Source organism: Columba livia, chromosome 3 (genome assembly GCF_036013475.1).
Source record: "Columba livia isolate bColLiv1 breed racing homer chromosome 3, bColLiv1.pat.W.v2, whole genome shotgun sequence".
Taxonomy (NCBI): domain Eukaryota; kingdom Metazoa; phylum Chordata; class Aves; order Columbiformes; family Columbidae; genus Columba; species Columba livia.
In genome coordinates, this window is record NC_088604.1 from 16,252,371 (window position 1) to 16,275,227 (window position 22,857).

The 22,857-nt window shown below is 45.6% G+C and overlaps 1 protein-coding gene across 13 annotated transcripts in view; it reads right to left on the reverse strand.

Annotated features, from left to right (window-relative positions):
* HPCAL1 (hippocalcin like 1) overlaps positions 1-22,857 on the reverse strand; it is a 66,400-nt gene that overhangs the window by 8,427 nt on the left and 35,116 nt on the right. For 4 of the 13 annotated variants that reach the window (XM_065055925.1, XM_065055927.1, XM_065055924.1 and 1 more), the window contains 2 exons: positions 18,953-19,106; positions 17,710-17,801 (listed from right to left, as the gene is read on the reverse strand). The exons of 4 other annotated variants lie outside the window; for them this stretch is intronic. The gene's annotated coding sequence lies outside the window, so the exon portion shown is untranslated. Of the gene's footprint in view, positions 1-17,709; positions 17,802-18,258; positions 18,374-18,952; positions 19,107-22,857 lie in introns of those variants that run through there. 5 more of the 13 variants (XM_065055936.1, XM_065055931.1, XM_065055932.1 and 2 more) reach the window with 2 other exon arrangements.

Sequence of the window (22,857 nt, forward strand, 5' to 3'; positions counted from 1 at the left end):
ATCCACCTGACATTTCATTCGATTGCTATAAAATGCTTTCATCAAACCACTTTCCAGAGGCTCAGCAGCTGATTTAGCCACCAGACCACTTGGAGGATGGCTGCTAATGGAAATCACAGGGAGCGGGTCTGGCATGCTCAGGTCAGTCCTGTGATTAGGGCTGTGGGGTGTTCTTTTTAATGTGCCTGTACCAGCCAAATGACTCACTGCAGTGGGTGTAGAAGGTAAGGGAGGAGAGACATTATTGCACCCAACACTGTCCTGGGCAGTCAGCAGTGCCCTAGCACCAACACAGCCTCCCGTCCCGCACTTCCCACCATGCCAGAGTGAAATCCAGGGAAGCAATGCCACAAGCAAGGTCCATTCCTGCTTAGCTTGATGAGCAAAGGCCCTCAGAGCATCCAGCCCTGTCATGGAGTAATTTATTAAAATTATGCGGTGCTGCTGCCTGTCTGCACAACTTACATCCAGCCAGGCTAGAAACCAAGATGTCAGAGAACTCCTACCTAAACCTTTATATCCTCTCTCCTTTGAGGCTCACCAAAAACAAGCAATAATCTCATAGCAAAAGCCTAGCAATGAGAAAAAAAGTCTTTTACTGAGGCCAAGAGGGACACCAGTTATGCAGCACCCTGTGAGCAACCGCAGCAAACTCCGAAACAGCTAAAGTAGTAATTCTGTGTTTTTACCAACAGATGGACTGGTTGTCAGCATCCACACGCTGAAGTATTCGATATACTTGTAACAAAGCCCAGTGCATCCTATTTCTGCATCAACTCTCTGCCAACCACCAGGTACTGCAGGAAGCAGAATTTTCCTTGCATGTAACCCAGAAGGCTGGAGACCGACACGGTTTTTTTACTGCAAACCTTCAGAGGCAAAACTCCCTTGAACTGAACTCCTGATGGAATCCTCTTAGCACATTAGTTACAGTCGCAAAAGCAGGCATGACTCCTTAGAGCAGCACTGCCTTGTGCAAACCCCCTTGGCTACTGATTTAGCATTAATAAAAGGAGGAAAATTGACGAAATGCCTGTCTGTAGTACAGAGGTGCTCTCCAGCAGAGAAGCACAGTACACAGAGAAATAGAATAAATACTTGTTACATTATCTGAGCTATCTGCTTTGCAGGGGGAAATCTAGCACCTTTTCTCTTACGGTGCTCACTTATAAAACAGTACAAGCATGGCCAAGACCTGTTACGGTCTTGAAGCTGCAGCACGATGCCTCTGGGACTGTAGGAGCCCAAAGCAAGTGAAGAGCATAATCCAGCCAGCAAATACTGCTCTAAGTTGGTCTGAAATGCAAGAACCATTCCCCTAGGGGTGGAAGATTTATTAAAACACCTAAATTGTCAGATCTGTTACTGATGCTTTCTGCCTCAGAATGCAGAAGAAGAGGCAAAGCCATTTAGCTTACAAGGACCTGGTGAGCAAGATGGTAAGAAAGGTGTTGCTCTGAAAGACAAAGTGATGGTAGTCAAACACTGGCACAGGTTTCCCAGGAAAACTGTGAAGTCTCCATCTTTGGAGATATTGAAAACCCAACTGGACATGGTTATGGGCAACCTGCTCTGGCTGACCCGGCTTGAGCAGGAGGGTATGACTGGATGATTTCAAGAGGCCCCTGACAACCTCGACCATGCTGAGAAATAGCTTCAACATCCTTTTTCCTATGTTCAGGTGAAAACAAGAGCCATGAGGAGGTCCTAATCCCCTGGGGCAATTCAGTAAATGTGGTCCTTCAAAGATCAGCTAGTTTTGGGGTTGTATTTTTTGAAGTTTGATACTTGTATCAAAAAACAATCAAACAAACAAAGTCTCAAACCCCACAGGCAGCCCAAATAAAAGCCTCAGCCACTAAAGATGTGTGCTGCCTCACTTCAGCAATATGGCCTCAGGAAAAAATGTTCTGGGCTCTGGTAGCATCAACACTCAGCAACTTTAGGCAATGCACAGATTTATTTAAGAAGAATCTGGCTCCTGCAGGTCAAGCTGCAAGAGAGAGATGGGATCTTGGGCACCCGAGCTAGCAACAAATGCGTAGCAGTAAGAAAAGATCACGTAGCAAATAGGCTGAAAAACAGGATTATAATGACATCCTGTAGACCATGCTTTGCCCAGGGCCGGTCCACAGGTCTGATCTGAACTGGGAGGGGAAATGTGCAATTACACGGCCCTGGGACAAATCATGAACTTCAGAGTAAAGAGCAGATTTTGTTACATGTTTTAATGCCAGTATCCTAAGCAACCAGCATTGCAATAGAGAAGGCACAGGATATACAAATACGTTGCTATAGATATCTGGTCCTGCCTGGTAAACTCCTGTGAACTTCTTTCCTGCCCTGTGGCAACAGCAGCACCGACACTCACGTGCCAGCTACTGCAGCTCCTGCTTTGCATTCCCAAGCTGTAGATTTGGGGCCAAAAGCAGCACCTTTTGATAAAACTTGAAGTGCAACAACAAATATCTCCATGTCTTGAAAAGTTAACAATAGAAGCATCGAGACAAAAGAGAAACCTCAATTGATAACACCGTGAAAAACAGGGTTTGAGACACAAAAGGCTGCTGTCAAGAGGAGCTGAAGTTCCTTCCTCCATTGCCTTCAGGGAAACAGAAAGAGAAACGAAACCTCACAGAAAAGAACAAAGCACACTAAATAAATAAATGAACTTTTTATATTTTTGACTTTCAATGACTCTTACTTAACTCAGTAACATTGCTTACTTGCAACGTATTTTCAAGTTAAATATTTTTCAGAAGCTTATTAAAAAAAAGTGGGCAAAGGGGAAGGACCATCACCTGTATCACCCACATTTTAAGTTCCAGAAAACCCAGTAACAGTTCAGGTATATGCAATGAATGTCCTTCTGAAAGGCACAGTGAAAGGGTGATGTATTTAGAGCCACCTCCCTTTGAAAGCGTATCTATAAACACATCCTCAGGATCTGTGTGGTCTTGCAACCCAACCCCATGTCTGGGATGAAAACCTATTATACAGGGTGTTTCAAAAAGATGGACCCAATTTCAAATGGGGTCAATTTTCAAATTGGGTGCATCTTTTTGAAATGCTCTGTAGATAACCACTTACCCAAAGCTTGCCAAAGGAAGACATTACGAAACCTCAAAGCCTGCAAATAGCTGCGTGTGAGAAATACTTCCAGGCTGGCACATTCATTTCATGGAGCCAGCTGCAAGGCTAAAACCTCAGAAATTCACTTATAGGTCCCTGGATCACTCATGTCTGTTGAAGTCACATTACTAGGGATTATATTCCTGATTTACAGAGAAAAATCAATTAGTCTCTGTCATTGAGCATCAATGCATTAACCTGAGAACCGTTTTATGTTCGCATCATCGGTATGCAGCGCAGAGGCACTTGCAGGTGATGGCTGCAGCATCTTCCCAACCGTTGCAGCCCCTGTAAGAACCGGGACACACCAGTACCCGCTGTGCCTGCTGACACTGACACCCATCACTGGGAGAGGGGAGTTTGCCACCAAGGCCATGGTTAGAAATTCACTGCAAAGAAACAAAACCCACAAGACACCCCCAAATATTCACAAATGTTAATGAGGAAAAACTGAGAACTGCACTATGACCAGAGAAGTGACAGTTCCTCATGGAGCTCTCCATAACATTCTCCAGCCCAGGGGAGAGAGCTTATTACTGTAAAGGGCAAATATTCCCAATGCAATAAGAAAAGCATAGAAATATTTCATGTAAATTAGGAAATTGGGTTAATTTGGGTGGGAGTAGACTGGGCAGCAGTGCAGCTTGTGATTGCAGACAGGAAAGGAATATCGTGAGTGGATTTTCCTTGTCTCCTCCCTTTGCCCTTTCTTTTTTTTTTGAAAAAAAAACAAAACAAAGAAGGGAGAAGCAGCCAGCCCTATTTTGTCTTCAGGCACCGTGCAAAGTTGGCAAGGCTTAAGAAAAATAAATTATAGCTTGTTTACACAATATTACAGAGCAAGGAAAACATGTCAGCACAATGCCTTAGCATACAAGGTCTTTTTCGGGGAAGGCTGCGTCACAATGTGGAGAAACTCACGTCACGTTCATTGAAGATACTACTGTGATATATAATTTTAAATAAAGCTCTGTGAGCGCAGGCCTGCAGGACACAGACAGGTGCCTGATGTGAAGCAGGAAACTGTAGAGAACTTTGCAGCCTCACAGTTTACAAAGAGCAGGGGGGAAAAAGTAATAAGAATTAGCGCAGGGCATTATATTTCAATATAATTAAGACCATGCAATTTGCACGGTTGGGCTGTCTTGTATTGGATTTTTTAAAGTTTCATATCATGCATGAATTTAATTGATGAAGGTAAACCACATCCAGCTTCCCACCCTTCCTCTCCCCAGAAAGCTGCCTTCAGACAACATTTCTGTGCAGGGCAGTGATGCCCAACCACCTCAGATAACCTGTGCCACCTTCGTAAAGACCTTAAATCATGACAGGATTTTCAGTGGTATGCTGACTTCTTAAAAGTCTTATTTGCTTGCATTAAGGGATGCGTATCTATTGATGTGAGGAACAAATACGGGTAGTCTTCCTGCTTTTTACATAGCTGTCATCTCTACAGAATAATCACAGCCCCAGGAGAAAGGAAGCTAGATTGAAATTCAGAAGAATCAGTCAAAATATGGCAGCATCAAGAGCCAGTCAACCGCACCATAGCAAACCCCATTGCACCAGAGCCATTCATGTAGAGAAAAATGGAGAGTTTGGGGACAGTGACATTTGCTAAAGATGACTAAATGAAAAACAGAAAAGCAGAAAAAAACCCCAAAAAACTGGCATCCTTCCCTTCCCCAGCTACAGGTTCTGTGCTGAGATAGGGGGGCTGGAGTTGATTTCAGGTAGTTAATTTGACACAGGGAAAAGAGCTGGCTTTGTTTGCAAAGAGTGAAAGTAAACTTTTATTTTTTTAAAGCATTATTTAGCAGAGGTGTACTTAGTAGAAAGATACTGAAATGTGGTTAAAAATCGATCAACATTTATTTGGATGCTTAATTAAAAATACTGAAAAACTGACAGGAAAAAAAACCAACCAAACCAAAGCAACCCAACCCACACAAAAACAAAACCAAAAAGACCTCCCCACACAACCAAAAGAGAAAGACTGTTTGTCACTAACATTTTCATCCACCCAATACACAGCCACTGCTAACAATTTCTACTACTGCCCAATATTTTGTTCCGGAAGTCTCAAATCTAATAGAAATGCATCCATTTATTTTATTAATCTAGCTTTCTAAATGAGGGGATTTTAATTAATTTTATTTTCCCCAACAGATTGTCACTTTAAAATAGCACAAAAGCCACTGGTTAACTTCCTTGTAGAAATACACACCACTAAATCAAAATTCTTCTCAAAACCCTGTTGTCTTTCCCCTTCAGTGGCAACCACTAATGACGGTAATCTAATTGTTTCAAAACATTTATTTTCCTGTTTGTTGAAGGAAAGAAACAATGAAGTTAAAAATCTAAAAGCAAACCTAGAGTTTAACTTTTTCTTTCTTGCAGAGGTATAAAAACCCTGCGAAGTGAACACTCCGCAAAATAACTACACACAAACAGCACCTCACCCATAAGGAAGGAACCTGGTTCTGCTGGATGTGGCAATTCACACAGCGTTAGACCAAACCTTGTGCTGGTAGGAATCAGCCCCAGCTCTATGCTACCTGAGGATATTACTCAAGTCTTGGTGCAGGTGACCGTACCAGACTCACAGGGATTTACTTTTTTCTAATTTATTTTTAAAATCAAGGAGCCAAAAGTGCAGCAACTACCACCATGTGCAGGAAAGCCATGTCCCCAGCACACATCTTATCTAAAGGCATCACATGAGGAACATGATGCGAAGTTCGTGCTCAGGTTAGTAGCAGGGCAGCCACAAGCCTTCGTGCCTGGAGAACACGACGCCGAGCACTTTGTATTGAATTACAGCAAAACGTACTCTAAGATGTGGACACCCATCTGGGGCAACGTCCTACTGTCCTCCTGGGATGGCAAGGGCTGTCCATGCCAAGGCATACCCGGGCTGGTGGGTCCCCGTGGGCAATGTGTCAGGGCACACGTGGGTGTTTGCCCAAGGCAGCACCTTGGTGGTGTGAAATCCAGAGCTGATGGTCGCAGGGATGAGCAGGCTGTTGGCATTCATGTCAGGTGGGTCTTGAACACAAAGTGCCAGTTTCCATACCCACTGCAGAGACGAGAAGGACATGCTTGATAGAGGTGACTCAACAGACCTTCTCTCTGGGCATGTGGGGTGCTCAGTGATACATCTCATGCTCTTACTTAAGTTCCCATCATTAAAAATGTGAGAAGTACTCCAGAAAACAGGAGACATCAGATTATTTTGTGACTAGTTCCTGCAAAGGCAGAACACAAATGGACAACGCTCCTTCACTGAGCTGTCACGGACTGCACTTGCTGGACTCTCCCAGGAGCTGAGTCCATGGCAAGCAGAGGCGGATGCAGCAGCAGGGCAGGACACCTGCAGTCCCAGCCCATGTGCTAAGTAGTCGCAATGTGCATTAATCCTTCGTGCTCAACAGTGTGATTTGCTTTTAAGTGCATTCACTATAAATTATGCAGAAGAGCAATATGACTGTCTAGGAGAAAAGGAGTGCTTCATATCAGAGGAGACAGCTAGAGACCCCCTGACCCAGACATACAATGACATTTTTACAGCCACCAAAAACAGCCCTATGAAAATCCTCTCTCTCCTCTGGCATTTCTGTGCAGCCTTCAACACTTGAATACAAATCATCTTGGAAGCAAACCATGCAATCTGTGCTCAAGACAGCACTTTCTTCATTAACCTCCACCACGGGACTCCATCCTCAGCAATATCCACACCAAATGTGCTTTCCTGAGCACTGTGGGTGGGGGCTGCCTGGAGCTGAGTCTCTGTCAGCAGGCTGGGCAAGACAGCAAACGGAAAATCAAATCACACTGAATTTTATATTTATATCTAAGTAAGGCAAGTAGTGACCAAACGGGTGGGCATGGTAACAAGGAAGAGGTGAGATGGGTTTGAAGCAGGAAGCATCCCAACAGCTGACCTCCACCTGAGACCACATATGGGGCACATCCCATCCCACTGCCTCGCTGAAGGTCTCCAGTGGGAAAACAAGAAACTAGTGTCTCTTCTCAACAAGGTGGACATCCATGGGGGGAAGAAGAGGAGGAGGGAGAAAACCCACTCCTGATGCCACCTTCAGGTCTTTCTTTCAGATGGCCCTATCTTCATGAACTTTGCTTTAGTGAAGGAAGAGGAAAAAAAAAAAAGCACATAAGCAGTAAAGTTTTAACATGACAGGTCAGATAAGCTCTTTTGGGTCTGGCCACACCAGGCCAGCTGCTTTTTGATCTTTACATTTATTATTCTGGTCTCTGAAGGGACTCTAAGCTATACCTGATATCAACTACTTGTTTGCTCCACTTCTAACAGGGCTACAGAAAATCCTACTAAACAGAACCTTTTTACCAACTTCATCATCTTTCACAAACCAAGATCCATGGTAGCCACCACGTTGTCATTTTTTTAAAATCTCCCTTCCCCAAGGATGACGTATCTACTTTCCTGGAAATTTTCAGTGACTTTTTTGCATGAGGGAGAAGGTATCCTGCCTCAGAAACCATGTCAACAAGACCTTTCCGCAAGTGCAACATTTGTGTAGCATCAACACAATAATTTATCATTTATTTTTTCCTCTTGAGAGAAACAGGAAAGAAGTGTTTAAAGGATATGGTGGTGGTTCAAAGGAGGGCTATGCTGGTGGAGGATGGTGCACTAATTGAAAGTTTCTGAAGTGATGCCTTCTCCTGGGGTGTGGAGACTTCATCTTTCAGTACACAATAGCATGGACACTTCCCTTCTCCTTGAAGCCTCCTAACAGTTTTTTGTTGGCAGTAAATATGTTGAACAAGGAAGGCCAGAATGTACCACCTTCAGGGTCAGGGGAGTCACTTTCAGAAGAGATGTAGATGTCTGGAATCACACTGGCATCAGGGAAGAGGTTTCTGCCAGATGAAGGTGAAGCTTTATCTGCTCAGCTGAAGGCAGACCAGCCCACGGAGGCACCAGGTAGATCCTTGAGCCAACGCTCTGCCCTGGCAAAGACTCTCATTCAGCCTCTTCTCTCTGCAAATATGATCCTGCTGCTGCACTTTCTTGAGATGAACCAAATACAACAGAAACAGTCCCACATTTCCCTCCCATGCTCTGAAAATGGCAAGCATTACCTTAAAAGCACTTGAGGTACTCGTATCTTTGTGGTTAACATTTTTTTTAGCTTCTTGACCCTCTGTCTCAGAGATGTCAGACTTATCTTGAGTCCTCCCTTAAGTTTCAGAACTAAAATGCGGCAGAAAGCATCAACTGGGCTCCCAAAGGAAGGTCCAACCCCTATATTTCCTCTCTGTAGCATCAGCATTCCAATTGCAGGAGGGGATATTTGTATATCCAAAACCTGCCCAAGACACAGCTCTTTGGCATTTCGATGCTGAAACCTTCTGTTTTGGAAAAGGAGAGGAGCTGCGGCGGAGCATGACCCCGTTAAACGACAGCACACCACCCCCGTGTGCTGCATTTTGGAGCGACTCCAAGCAGGGTGGGACTGTAAGGAAGTGGACAAAAACTTTGGACAGAGATCTACGGGGAGGAAGCGCTTCCTACTTCCTATATTCCACTGAAAAAAGGAGGGCTTTAAATAGCCCTTCTCCTGAGCCCTGCTGAAGACCAAGAAGGTTGCTGTTGGAGGGAAGTCCTATCTGGCTGGGACCTGGCTGAAGGCTGCTGAGGGTCTCCCATGGGATGTGGCCACCCCATGGCGATTACCACCATGTTGGTGGGAATGGGAAGGCTGCCCACAGTCCCAAGCATGACCAGCACCGTCCAGACAAAAAAGCCCTTGGAAAGCCCAGGACAGGGCTCCCATCTCCTCCACCAAAGGTTTGGAGGCAGACTTGTCCCCCAAGATCATCCTTTGTTGAAAAAGGAAAATCAAGAAGCGGCATGTACACTCGGCAATGCTACCTTAACATCACACTATTTCTCGGCCCCATTTACCTTTTCGCCCTTTCTCATACGACTCATAGGGCAGCAGCCCCTTTATTCTGACTGATGGAGACACTCAACCTGCTCCCTCTCTCCCTCCCCACCCCTGCAGCTGCATCAGACCTTCCCCCCTTGTCTCCCTCCTGCCTTTTGTGTGGCCCCCAGGCATAGGCCATGAACATTGGAGCCAGGACAACCTGCAGGCTGGGCAACAGTACTGATAAGCAGGTAACTGGTGTTGACCAAAAGAACCCTACTGCTAATGAGTCCTGAAGTAATATTTACTTTTCTTGGAGGTAACAAAATCAGATCCTAAATATGGTAATACATATTTTCAGAACACCCAGATCTTAACTCTGCATGGGACTAAACCAGTTATCTGTCCATTTTAATGTACATACTCAGTTGTCACAGTTCTCACATTGTCATGTTCTCCACCCCAAGCGTCAGCCCATGGGAAGAAGCCCGTTTGTCATTTTTCAACCCATCCTTAGTGTGCTGCTGCACCCATTGCCTGTTAATCCAATAGAAGACGACTCGTGCTGTGCCAAAGTTACTTAAATCTACATCTCAGATATTTCCAATGGGCTGGAAGATTTAATAATGGAAAATAAGGGAGAGAAGGAACGAAACCACAGGTTTGGCAGATTGCAGCTTAGACAGATTAAGAAGCAATGTGGAAAAAATGTACTCTAAATAATATTCTCAAAAGAAAAGCAAACATGCAAGCAGGTCAGAAAGAACAGAGTTGTGCACTCATTTCTGCTAGAGTCTCTGGTAAGAAATGGCATTGCTTTGAAATAGAACTGAATAAACAAACTTCACCTTCCTGGCAGAAAAAAATAGATGAGTTCATGAATGGCTTTCCACAAAGCAATTACCCACCAGTCTGGAACAATGTCTGTGGTTTTGCCCTGCTGAGATAGCCATCAAAACTGCTCTTGGTCTAAAACTCAGAGAGATAAAGTCATCAGCTCCTCCACAGTTTTACAAGGGAGCAAAAGAGTCAGAACTATTTCTTACAGCAATTACCTGCCAGGTTCTGTGTTCACTGGACAACAAAATGTGCCCAGTAAATTTACTGTTGTTATACAACTGCCAATTTATCTCTACTAATTCATATCATGGCAATATGGTGAGCACTCAGCTGAGAAGGCAGCTTTGTTGGGCTGAAATTAGACAAAGCACAGTAAGAAACAGCCCGTGGCGACACCGAATTTGCAGCCAAGGGAGCGAGGGGCAGCCCTGCCCCACTGCCAGCCCTGCACATCCAGCATGGGCAGGCACTGATATGAAGATGCTGAGTGCCAATGGCACTGCAAATTCAGTTCAGCTACTTCAGGTTATTTTTCTTTTTCTTGTTGCTGTCAAACCATCTCCGTGTCCTACAGGCTTCCATTCCTCAGGTTTGTCCTAATGGCTTTCACACAGAGCCATGCCAGGGTGGATGAATATCAATATCCTCAAACTTTAATGCAGTCAATAGTCATTATTTTAAATATTCCTAAAGATGAGCTGCTCCTCTTGGACATATGGTCACATTGAGGACCTTCATGCATGGATGTGTGTTTGGAGGTTTAGGTAAACCTTAGGGGAGCTCACATCAAACAAGAGCTTGTCTGTCACACTGAGGTATGAGTGGCACTGGAAAGCCCTGGCTGTCCCCCTGCACTGCAGGTTTTTCCTGCTTCTTGGTGACACACAACAGCCACTTGTGTGTAAACACCGGCAAACTTTACCCTTCCTGGTATGACCAGCGGGATCAAACTAATGATGCTGGCAATTCCCCCTCACTCGGCTGAGTTACAGTGGGGATTCAACAGGGGACTGGACCACCCAGCTCACCAGGTTTGGCCCCTGGTACGACAGATGTAGCATCGCTCACCGACTTTCTTCTTGAGCTTCATCCCAAGAGCCAGCCAGACTCTGCTCCCATCACCCCAGTCACAGGCTTGATTCACAGAATCACAGAACATTAGGGATTGGAAGGGACCTCGAAAGATCATCTAGTTCAATCCCCCCCGCTGGAGCAGGAACACTTAGATGAGGTTACACAGGAACCCCTAGATGATGTTACGCAGGAAGGCGTCCAGGCAGGTTTTGAATGTCTCCAGAGAAGGAGACTCCACAACCCCCCTGGACAGCCTGTTCCAGTGCTCTGTCACCATCACTGTGAAGAAGCTTCTTCTCGTAGTTTAAGTGGAACCTCCTGTGTTTCAGTTTGTACCCACTGCCCATTGTCTTATCATTGGTTGTCACCAAGAAGAGACTGGCTCCATCCTCATGACACTCACACTTTACATATTATCTGCCATGTATCTGAAGAAGATCTTTCTGTTGTCCTTGACCCTCTCATCAGGTTTAATTCAAAGGAGGCCTTAGCTTTCCTAGTTGCCTCCCTACATCTTCTGACAACAGCCTTATATTCTTCCAAAGTGTCCAGATCCTTCCATGATCTATAAACTCTCCTCTTCCACTTGAGTTTGCCCAGCAGTTCCTTGTTTAACCAAGCAGGTCTCCTGGCTCCCTTCCTTGACTTCTTCCAACAGCTCAAAATCGTCTTCTAATTTTCAGCCCAAATGTGTTCAGTGCTGGTTATAGCATTTGCTTTAGTCCCAACATAGTCTTCTCTAGAACTTGCCCTCTGCTACATACATGTATAGAGAGCCACCGCTCTCACATCAGCCTTGACTTTCCTGGCTTAACTAACCAGGCTCTTCTCATCCCCTCTGAGACATTCTCCTTTTCCCCTGCTGTAGAAATCCTCCTCTGCATTTCATGTAGTGAGAGCCTCCCAACTTCTGGCCATCAGGACCACACTGCACCATCTCGGATGAGTTCTTGCGCGTGCGGGCACAGCGACACCAAGTTTCCTTATCCGCACTGGGAACTCACCCAAGAAGGGGATTTGTCTTTTCACCTTAGTGTCTTGGGTCAATCTGTGTTCAGCTCTGCCCAGGCTCTTCACATTTCCAGATGAGCAGCTTCTCCCCCACTTCAGAGACAGACTCTCCCCGCATTTCATGCCTTTTCTGCAACTTCCATCCCCAGAGTTACTCACCTTTCTCAGAACCACGTTCTGATCTTCTGTAACATTAATGACAAAAGCCAATGTCACAACATCAGATACCTGATCTGTGTACCCTCAAACGTGGAACTTCAAAACCCATCTGCTGATAAGGTCTAAAGGAAGAGATGTGAAGCTCAGTGGAAAAACGGCATTAAAAAATAAGTGTTACAACACATTCCTGGAACATTTCCACATGTAAAACCTAGCAGTGCAAGTCACAGAAGGATTTTCCAATTTATTCTCCAGCTGTAAATGTCAGGAAATGGAGAAGGACCACTTCTACCGCCCATCCAGCGGGAGAGCAAGGAATAATGGCCTATTTGTTTTATAAACAAAACAACAGGCTTGGACAAAACCAACCAATCAAGCAAATCTAACCACAGACTTAACCAGGGGAGACCACAATCACCCTCTATTTGCTGTTCAATAGGATCTGTGTACTAGAAAACACTTCCAGTAAGTGCAGCTTCTCACACACACACATTTGTATTTTATCCATAATCCAGCTGTTGAGTTTTTTTCCTCCTAAATGGGGAGATTCAGATCTGACACATCGGATGAACAGCTGTAACAAACAGAAAGGCCATTAGGCAGTTCACTCTGAAAATAAAAGGAAAAATCCTCCTTGACTAGAAAAGTGACGAAGGGCACTGAAAATACCCCTGAACACTACGAGCAGGTTGCAGCCCCAGGCTGGAGCACGAGGGGCCACAGGATCTGCTGTAGGGGCAGGGGAATCAGTTCAGCAAACACATTCATCCATGCTTGCAGACACACGGTGCTTGCAGTAAATGAGAGACTTGGCACTTTGTTGTTTTGTTTGTTTGTTTAAAGTCAAGATAAGTAGGCCCTTTGCTGCTTTACCCCCTGGACAGGACCACACCAGTTTGGCCCAACTCCCAACTCCCTCTGCAAAGTGGAAAGGCACCCTGGATTGGGCTGCCATGCAAGGAAACGAATGGGGAGAAACCATGCAAAAACACCACAAGTTTGCCAGAACTCTGGGCTATGCCATAACAGCATTTAGCTGTACACTGGGGTATGCTGCTGGCTTTGGCCAGGCACGAGCTTGCTCAGCCAGGCGCTCGCTCCGATGGCCAATTGCTGCCGATACACGAGTCATGAAAAAGCTTCAAACCACACCACTTAATGAAATTGGTGCGTACATAAATCCCCCAAATCTACTTTTCCAATAAAAAACAACTCTTATTTCTCAACCAAAACTGCTCTTTCCATCAGGGAAGAGAGCTGTGGCAGCAGGCTCCTCCAGGCCATGGGAGCCATCAGGGAGCACGACAGGCAGAGCTCACAGAGCTCCTCAAAAACAGAGCTTTACCCTCACCTGCCTTTATCTCTTTACTCACAAATAACTCCACTAAATCACATCCAATTTCTTGATGCTGCTGTTGCAGCCAGAGTGTCCACGTCTGCAGCTTTCTTGGAGAAAACCACAGCACACACATGCTCCAGCCCACGCTACATTTAACACGAGCAGTCTGGCTTCACACATGCATACAAGCAGTGGCAGCTACTGTTTCTTTGCTAAGAACACATCTTAGACTTGTACACGTCTAAGTGAACCAGCAGTGAAGCCTGCAGCTAAAGGCTCTGCAAGGGGCAAGGGGCATTGCATCTGCCAGTGGCTGCCCCAGCCCAAAAGTGGGATGCTGGAGGGCTCCTGCTGTGGTGCAGAGAAGTGGCAGCTGAGATCTGGACTCTGCTGTGCCAGGCACCATGCACGGGGCTAAAAAGAGCCTGTCGGTCTGCCAAAAAGTGGATAATTTAAGTAGAGAGGCAGCTGACAGGACTTCCCCGCTTTGCCAAGCAGCCAGCTGGAGAAACACATCTTGCAGCAGCAAACATCACTCTGCATCAACAAGGTGGAGGGTTCTTCCAAATCAGTCCTGGGCAGGTCCAAGAGCAGGGGATAAAGAGAAGCTGCCTGATAAATGGCAACACTTAGCAAGCTTAAAAAAAAAATAAAAAAAAACAAAACAAAAAAATAATAAAAAAAACAAACCAAAACAAAACAAACAAACAAAAAAAACCAACAACAAAACTCTGCTTCCTTTCCTTCAGAAGGTTACAGACCTCTTTCCTACTGTTGCCCATAAAATATCATTACATTTACCATGACTGAAAATATTAGATGCCTCGTGTCTTGAAGAACATTTTTTCTGCTCAGACACAAGAACTTTGCTTACTTTCATCAAGCAGCAGTTTCAACAGTTGTTCAACTGCCCCGTGGGCAGGGATATCTTCCACTAAACCAGGTTGCTCAGAGACCCATCCAACCCAATCTTGAAAACTTTGAGGGATACAGCATCTACCACCTCTCTGGGTAGCCTGTTACAGTGTCTCACCACCCTCACAGTAAGGAATTTCTTTCTTATGTCCAATCTAAACCCACCCTTTTTCAGTATAAAACCATTAACCATTGTCCTATAACTACAGGTCCTGGTAAAAAGTCTCACTCCATCTTTTTTTTATAAGGCCCTTTATACACTGAAAGGTGACAATAAGGTCTCCTCTGAGCCTTCTCTTCTCCAGGCTGAACAACTCCAATTCTCTCAGTCTGTTTTCACAGGAGAGGTGCTCCAGCCCTCTGATCATCTTCGTCAACCTCCTCTGGACCTGTACCAACAGGTCCATGTCCCTCTTATGCTGGGGACACCAGAGCTGGATGCAGTACTGCAGGTGGGGTCTCTGGGCTGCAAGCACACATTGCTGGCTCATGTCTAATATTTCATACACCAGTATCCTCAAGTCCTTCTCTATCTATTGACTATATTGATACTGACACTGAGGCATGCCTGAAACAGAAGCAGGACCTTGCACTTGGCCCTGTTGAACTTCATAAGGTTGGCATGGGCCCACTCCTCAGGCCTGTCAAGATGCCTCTGGATGCCCTCCCATCTCTCAAATGTATCAACTGTACCACTCTACTCAGTGTCATCATCTGCAAACTGGCTGAGGGAGCACTCAGTCCCACTGTCTATGGTATTAATAAGCTAAAATATATGACAACACCTCCCAAGGAAAAGCCCAGCTGGGGAATACCAGCACAGACCAACCAATCCCACAAGTGGTACGGAATAATGTATGCGCAGCTAAGCTGGACCACTATTTCTAGAAACTCCATTTCCATGCTTTATTTATTTGTATTTAACAAACTAAAATCCTGAGTGCCAAACTCAAGGCTCAGTTACAACTCATACTAAACAAATTAGCTACTCAGATCATTAAAACACTTGAGAGCTGCTTTACTTCCTCTTCTGTTTATGCTCTACTAATCTCTACACTTCTCTCAGTCTGATAAAGTAATTAAAAAAAAATCCATTCCACTTTCAGTTTCTGCCCCGAGAAAGCATCATGAGTTCACAAGCTACCAGGATTTTTTAAAAATGAGAAATATTACTCTCCATACACTTTCAGTAAATAATCCTGGTGCATTTAGGTATGAACCAGACCTACAAAATTAAATAGGCAAGAATGTAAACTTATTGTCTCTGCCTCGAAACACTCCCAGCCTCAGCTGAAGAGTGACTTGGCTGGCAAGTCATTTATCAAAACAAAGAGGCCAAGTGATACACGAGTGCTGAAGATACGGCAAGCAGAGCTGGGAGAATAATGCCTAAGTCAGTTATGCAAGTGTGGAAGCACAGGGTGAAAGGACGGGAGGACTCCACGGGACACACAGCAGCCAGCCTGGGAAAGCTCATAAAGAGCTTTGGCAGGAACCAGCCACCCTGCTGGTGACAGCGACACTGGCCTCCGGCACCACTGGCAGTGGGACCCCAAACCCTGCACCCCCAGCAGCAGGGCGAAGCTCCAGCAGGTTGCTGCCAGGCTCTGTGCCTACTGGGCACATGCGTGGAGCCTGTGGGATGCTGGGGAAAACAATGAAAGGGCTCTGATGCTTTCTCTGCCATCTATTCTGGTTTTTAGTGCCTTTTTTTTTTTTTTTAACCTTTTTTGTTTTCTGACTTTGCTGCTGAAGTGCCCATAGACAATGACACTATTGAGCATTTACTACAGCATGAGATTAGTTTGGGTTTCAGTTTCTGCTGAGCCAGCTTATTTCCTTCCACATTCTTACAGGAACAGATGCTAAAATATAAACAGGCAGTCATCATCATCAAAGCAGAAAAAGGAAGATTCTTCATATAGCAGCAGTTAAAATAATTCTTTTTCGTGGCTTTAGCCACAACCATTCAATGGCTTGCTCCTCCATATAATTACATTACATTAAAGAGGCAAGGAGCTATTATTTTGTCTTTTCGTTAACAACAAAAAAACCCACATACACACCTCAGAATATCAAAACCCCAATGAATCAACAAGAAAACTGGCCAAACTGGCCAGATTAAAAGAAGTCTGCAGAGGAGCTAAACAGTAAAATTACTTTTGTCCCCTCCCATCACGTGTGACTGCGGTGCTGCCTTCAGACACCAAATCTGATTGCTGCAGCAATTAGTCAAAAAATTCAAGGCACACTGAAACCAGTGGATACACCAAAGAGCATCCCTGCACTATAATCAGTTCTCCTCCATACACAGAGGAAAACCAAGCGGATGAATAACGCACAGTTAATGAGAAGCAGGCAGCTGGGCATGGGCTGCAGCATCAGCAAGGACGAGGCGGTTGCAGCACTTGTGAAACACCCGGCCTCCATGCCACCACTGGAGTCAATGCAGGAGCATCTCTTCTGCCGGGGTTTTGGTATCCAGCAGCCGCAGCCCAGAGCATCCCCACAGGGCCACACAGCACAGACAGGGCTACCAGGCCTCAGACTTTTTTCAGGGGAAAAAAGGTGGAAAAAACCCACAGATTGTGACTCTCATCAGAGCCCTGCTCTGCTACACCGGATACATTTCTCTTTCCACCCACGATTACTCCCTTCATGACTACTCGTGCAAAACTGCCTACAGTCTTCCAGAAACTAAATTGCGTCCATCAACTTAGAAAAGCCTCCAGTACAGCAAGATGCTTCCCCATGCAGCTCTGCTATTCAAATACTTCGCCAGGAAGATGGGCATATGAAATCCCTCCAGCCAATTTTTAAAGTACCTTTTTACATGCAGATACAACATTCATTGTCCACTAATGCTTTTAAAACGCCAGCTGCTCCTCATTGGCTGCCCCAGATGAGCAACCCACCCCTTTGGCAAGCCTGTACCTCCCCTGTGGTGCTCAGCCAGCTCACTACTGAACCTGCAGGTGCCACCTGCTCTGGGCTGGGGGAAAAATTTGTTCATACAGGTCAGAAAACTGAGATCACAAAGGACTGAAGCCACAGCTTACCCCATTAGGTTACTTCATTGCTTGGTGCAAATTTTTCCAGGAGGTTGCTAAACCTCCGAAAACTAACAAGCTGTGAAGTATAAACATGCAATGTAAATACAGATATATATGTCAGTAGGACTAATGACAGGAAATCAGTGGTAAAACTTAGGAGGGCCTTCAGAAAAATCTTTCCAAATCATCAGCTTCTGCATTTGACACAAGCATGGTAGGTTCATGGAGGTAAAAACAAGGTTCATGAAGAAAAAGGGATTTAGCTCACATGGGAAAGTAAAGGTCCCTGCTGGCAGCTCAATCCAGAACCAGGCTCTGCAAGATCTTACTGGCCACAAACTAGGGGAGTTTCAGTCCTACCTGTAAATAACAGAGAAAACAACACAACTTCTTATTGCCTTTATCAGTTTGTTCATATACACTTCAGTATTATGAACATTTTAATTGCCTATGCATCCCCTGCACAATATTATTCATTTTCCACTATATTACAGATTTTGGATGGCTTCACCATTGCCCTGCTTGCTCACCTGTTTCATCCAGAGCAGCAGTCAGACCTCCAAACCACTCTGGGACATAGGGTTTAAAGCCAATCACCTCTCTCAGCACCAAAATATGCTCAGGACCGCTGGAAGACCATCCACACCACTACGTATATTTATGGTCTCAAAGGCACTTCACACAGCCATCCCCGCAGGACTGACCCCCACAGGATGCCCACACACAGACTGATGACAGTGTGACCCCCTGTGCCCCACCAGCCCCACTCAGAGCCAGCTGCCCAAGGGGTTCCAGCCACCCCTGCTCACCCCCTCACCTCGCTCCTCCGGCCACCCCGGGCTCAGCAGGGGGTTCCCTGGGCCGGGCTGGTCGCCCCATCCCTCCGGCTGCTCCGCCACAGCCCTGGGTGAACCAGGAAGCAGAGGCGAGCGGGGAGTTTATTTTTAGATGAGATTTTTTTTTTTCTTAAACACAAAGCAACAACATACGCACAAACCACGTGTACACCCTCACCCCACCCAGCGATGTATTTTATATTGTACATCCTTCCAACACTCAGAAATCCCTGGGCGATGGTGGAGAACAGACATCACCCTGTCAGCCCACACATTTCCATTATCCCCCTCAGCATCCCCATTCCTACACAGGCAAAATAAGAGTTTCTCATGCACTAAACACTCTCTACAAAGCAAGCAAAGCCTGAAGAGGGAACTCAGAATGGGAACACACCCCTAGCACTGCTGCAGTGTAAAAGCAAGCAGGTCGCTCTGCTCTCAGCTTGTCTCCCCCTTTCCCCCCACCCCCATCCAGGCTCAGGACATCCCAAAGCACCAGCAGAAGATGCAGCTCACACCTCCAAAGTTTCGCTGCAGACATTTCAGAGAAAGAAGAACTAGCATGGGATTATTTATTCCTTCCCATCAGTTTATTTCAAACCGAGTTTTTAATCCCTACTAGCCAGGAACTGGCTGTTGCTTCTCTTCTGTAGTTCCTCAGACATAATTACTTACAGCGTCTTTGAGTGTTTCAGTTAAACAAGATGTGGGATTCCAAGAGATGCCCCAAACTTCAGATTCAGAGGTGCAGGCAGGTAGAAAGGGTTGAAGGGTTTCCAACAGGCTGATGGTTTTACAGTCTACAGCTCCCCAAGTCGAATTTTTGTACCTAGGATAAGACCACCTGGTTGGTCACCCATCCACCACAGCATAGGGACAGCACTTAGTTTCCCTCAAAGGTAAAACAAAGTTGAAAGATGCCCTAATTTTCCAAACTGCATCTATCAGAAATTCACAGATCTTTCTTTAAAAAACTGGAGGGGCACTAGGTCAGCATACATATACTTACAGCAGCAAGACTTCTGCATCAAAGAGAATAAAACTTTCAAGGAGCAAACACATTTACATAGACCCAATTTGTGCTCACAGGCTGATGTGGCTACATATTCAGGCTCTAATGGCAAAACTACCTGTTTCTACCTCTGTTCAAAGAGAAACCTCATGCCAGCAGAGGACCACTTAGATGCAAACATTATTAATATAGAAGTGACTGTTTCAGAGCTCTGAAAACCCCAATTAATCACAGAACTGGTTTTATGATTGTTTGCAAATGCCACGCCAGCTCTGCACCACCCTGATGTCACCTGTAATGTCTCATCCCAGGCAGAAAAATGCCTTCACTCTTAGCTGGATACCATACTGATTAGGTAAGTGTAAGTCATCATTTTGATGAAAGCAAACTCAAGAGATAAAACAAAGCCACCTGAAATCATAAAAAGGCATCTGCCTCATTTTTATTATCTCACTCCTGATTTTTTTACCTCCAAGACAAGAAAAATTTGGTGGGTATGCCATTACACAGCAGCTCAGGGATGGAGTAGACAGCTTCAAGCACTACAGGACTTGAAGACGTAAGTTTGCTCCACAATCTCAACAATAATACTAATAATAATATGTTTGTGAATATGCAAAGGTGGAAGCTAAAATAGTTTGGTCACTCCAACCACTCAGTGGTCTTCTATGCTAGCATAAAAAGTAGATTCAGTGCAGCCTTGAAGATACCTCAATTAATTACAAAATCTTTTGGAAAGGCTGGCAAATATTTTTTTTGTGTTTCAAAAAGCAGAGCTGACATGGAACATCTTTTTCCAGTCCAACCCGAACAACACGTGGTAAGATACAGGGTGGCTTTAGGATAGCAGATTACATTAGCTAACAACCACCCCCTGCTTCACTCTCACCCAGCCCTCTCGGCCACCCATCTCAATCAGCTAGACTAGGTTTTCAAAACAGGTCAATGTGTCGGGGCGCGCAGAAGGGACTGGGGCAGGCTGCACGCTGACACGCTGTTCACACACGCTGCAGCCCAGATCCACCCTGATCAAGCAGCTGAAATCGTCTTGCCAAAAGAGTGCTAAAAATATACCTGTATCCTGTCCTGGATGGATCTTTTGGGGATGTGAGGATGGGGATGTGAGCAGCACCACTCTGCTACCCCAAACCACCTCACCCCGTGTGATGTTTGTAGTGGCATCCTGAACGCTTCACTACAGCGGGTAAAGCCTTCCACAGCCTCTGCTTGCCTTATTGCCTGCAGTTTTTCCTACACTGATAACAGAAACTTCAATCTCTTGTTGTAATTAAGAGAAAACAAGAGGATATTCGTGAGAAGAGTCCTGGGCTTTTGCTACACTGAAGACATTTCACAAAAGTTGCTGCAAGGTTGCAGGTGTCAAGTTACCTCGTCCATGCTTTATCTAATTGTGCACAGTGCTGATTTAACACACTCCAGCAACACACTGAGGTGCCTGGTGCCGGGTGTAAGTGTTCTCCTGCTTAAAAACTGGAATTTATTTTGCGCAGAGCAGTGGGGAGTTGCATTTGGTGGGCAAAGGGAAAGCCTCGTGCTGTGTCCTCGTACCCTGAAAGAGTCTTGAATTTAAACCTACTTAACTAACGAATCGCACTCTGCAAGGAGCATCACACTCAATTCCAGGAAGCGCCACAGAATCACCACAGTCAGCGACAACTCCCTATTACCTTTGTCTACCAAAGTGGAATCTTTCCTGCTGCCCAAGGCTTTGCTGCACTGCTCCGCTGATGGGGCAGATTTGTGGCTGCAGTGACACCAGCATCCTGCTCCCTTCCTGCACAAGACAACCCGTAGTAAGGCAGCTCCTTCTCAGCTCACCACTGGGGTGGGCACAGAGACCCCCTGACACCCAGACCCCAGATTTCCAGCAGTGGAAAGCAGCACCAGTGGTCTGAAATGGGTTGCCAGTCCCTGCGAGGGATGCTGACACAGACCCCCCCCGTCCCCCCAAGCCAAACATGGGCAAGTTCCCAAAGGAAAGACATTTAAGGGTTGAGAATTCTCCTTTCCAACGTCCAAAGAAACCTACAGACTTCCCCAGCAGCCTAATAGACTGTGTTTATTGCTGCATCCTTCACTTTATAGGTCAACATATACCAGAGAGATAGCAATTCTCAGCTAATCCGATTTCCATGTAGACAGACAAATGGCTCCCAATAAGAATATAAAAAAAAACATAAACAGTCCCTATAATCAACTCACTTGATGTAAGCATGCAGAAAGCTCATAAGCTTTATTAACACGTTTGTTTATGTTCCACAGCAACACTGGTGGACTCATGGCGACGGGGGGACCCCAGCCTGGGCCAGCTGTGGGAAGGAACATCTTCTCACCAGTCCTTGCTGTTTGTGCTCCATTAATGCTGTGTTATTTTAAAACTCGATTAGTGGCAGTTCCTTAACATATCATTAGTGTGCTCACCAAATGCCAAAGCCTCAAACCAGACTGTGAATGTATGCTCACAAAGGAGTTCCTCGCTCCACCACTGGATTACGCCAGGCTGGAAACTTCTTATAGGTAAGTCTTCCTATCTCCCCAGCCAGACCCCAAACCCACAAACTGACATCGCCAATGGGGTGCAAAAATCATCCTTCCCACAAAGACCAAGCATATCTCTTTGTTACCCTGCCCCTGCAGCTCTGCCACATTCAGTCCCCCCAAACTCCAAATCCTATGCATTTTACCCCAAAACATTTCAGAAAGTTCGCTCATCTCACCAAGAAGAGCTTGAGAAGTTTAATGACATTGCTGACATATATGGCATCCCTCCTCCTTCCCATCACAGTGCTCATGGTGATGGTGGAGCACCACATGCCCTGACAGCCGAACCACTGAACCCAGCAAGCCAGGAGAGGAGGAGATGCCATACAGAGAGGCAGTCAGAAAAATCACAACCTCCTCCTCCACAATGGCCCTCAGATGGCCTTAGAAGATGACCAGGATTTCCAGCTAGAACGATGGTCCTCTCAGAGGTCGGGCACCCAAGCTGGTGAGCAGGCAAAGGGGACGGCGAACCTGCCAAGGTCCCTGGTAAGGTGTGAGAGAAAAGCCCTGTGCACACAAGACTCTTACCGCAGCTATAAATAGCCTCCTCTCAAGCAAAGTTGTACACACAGTATTGACACTCCTGACTTAATAGGATTTGCCAGGTAGCCCAGACCAGCTTGTGCAGTCTCGCCGAGCAATTTTCACACCACATGCACATCGTACAGTGCTGCGAGTGGGGGAGCATGGGGATAACCCCATGTTTTCAGTGTCCTGGTCACACTAAAGCAGGAGGAGGCTGTGAGAAACGCATAAAAGTCTGCATGTACAGCATGACAGGGAGAAAGCATCCAGGGATCATTTCTATGTAACAACCTTATCTCATGGTTACATTATAGAATCTTCTGTTTCTATTAATAATACCAGTGCTGCTGCTTTCTCTCCCCCAGGGAGAACTAATTGCAGACTTTCAGTACTTAAAAGAGGTCTATAGGAAAGATGGGGACAGACATTTTAGGAAGGCCTGCTGCAACAGAACAAGGGATAACGGTTTCAAACTAAA